Genomic DNA, 1,434 nt, shown 5'->3' on the forward strand with positions numbered 1-1,434 from the left:
TCAATTGATTTTTGGGGGAGATGGGTGGGGTGGGGAAGTAGTTTAGGAATCAAATTTTTTATGTGACAGCTGATTTTGTCTTCATCCTTTAATTTCAGTATATTTTATTTCAAAGATTAATGTTCTATTATTGCATGTCACATCAATCTTTTTTTTTTTAATTTATAAATATTGTTAAAAAAAAAATTGTGCCATATTTTTGTACAAAATATTCAACAAGAGCTTTTATCTGTTTCTGTAAGTTACGATTGTTTATCAGCCGCGCTACCAAGGGATGTAAGGGTGGTGTTTATTAATTTAGAATCATGGTTTTACATAATTTATTGGGAAATTTACCAATAAATTTCATTTCACAAACTATTAAACCAATTAGTCCCAACTTTATTCTTTTGTTCGGATAAGTCCTATCAGTGAAAAAGTTTATTTCTTGTTGATCCTATTTTTCATATTTAGTGTAAGTGATGTGATTTGATTACATTTGTTTTTACACCAATACCTTTTTCATGATTGTTTAACATTATTTCATTATTACTGATTAACATTATTTCATTTCTCTTCTCCTCCTTCATGTTCTCTCTCCGCCGGCGATGCAATCTCCATTTTCAAACTCAGATTCCGACAGCCGAAACCCCAAAGAGTTCGCCGGAATCTGACATCAACGCCGGTGGCATCCATGTTTTCTGAAAACCCGATCGAGATCATCGGAAATCCAACAGATCTGAGATAGATGCAGCGCTGATCTAATATACACAGAGGCGCCGAAGAAGACGTCGGAGAAGACCCATCCGCCATTGCAAAAATGATCCTCACCCATCCGCCATGTTGATGATGTCTACCACTGATGTTGATGATGGATCGGTGTGGATCTGCGCTGATGTTGACGATGTTGAGCATAGCGTTGATATCGCTGATGTTGATGATGGAACCAATGTTGATGATGTTGATCATGGCCCTGATGTTGATGAAGATCCGGAAGAAGACTATCTTCCTCCTCCTCCTCAGGCGCTGGACCGGTGGGGTAGAAGGGGAGGATGTTGTTAGCCACCCAGGTCACGGCGTATGCCCCTCGTAATGTATGTGTGTATCTCTGTGTGTGTGTGTGTATCTGTGTGTGTATCTGTGTGTGTGTGTGTATGTATCTGTGTGTGTATCTCTGTGTGTGTGTGTGTATCTGTGTGTGTGTATCTGTGTGTGTGTGTGTATCTGTGTGTGTGTGTGTGTGTGTATCTGTGTGTGTGTGTGTGTGTATGTATCTGTGTGTGTATCTCTGTGTGTGTGTGTGTGTGTATCTGTGTGTGTGTGTATGTATCTGTGTGTGTATCTCTGTGTGTGTGTGGGTGTATCTGTGTGTGTACCTGTGTGTGTGTATATGTGAGCAACGGTTAGATGAGGGTAGTTACGTCCCTCACAATTAAATGGGACTAAACGGTTTAC

This window comes from Camellia sinensis, chromosome 15, assembly GCF_055761805.1.
Source record: "Camellia sinensis isolate YWXY chromosome 15, ASM5576180v1, whole genome shotgun sequence".
Classification (NCBI taxonomy): domain Eukaryota; kingdom Viridiplantae; phylum Streptophyta; class Magnoliopsida; order Ericales; family Theaceae; genus Camellia; species Camellia sinensis.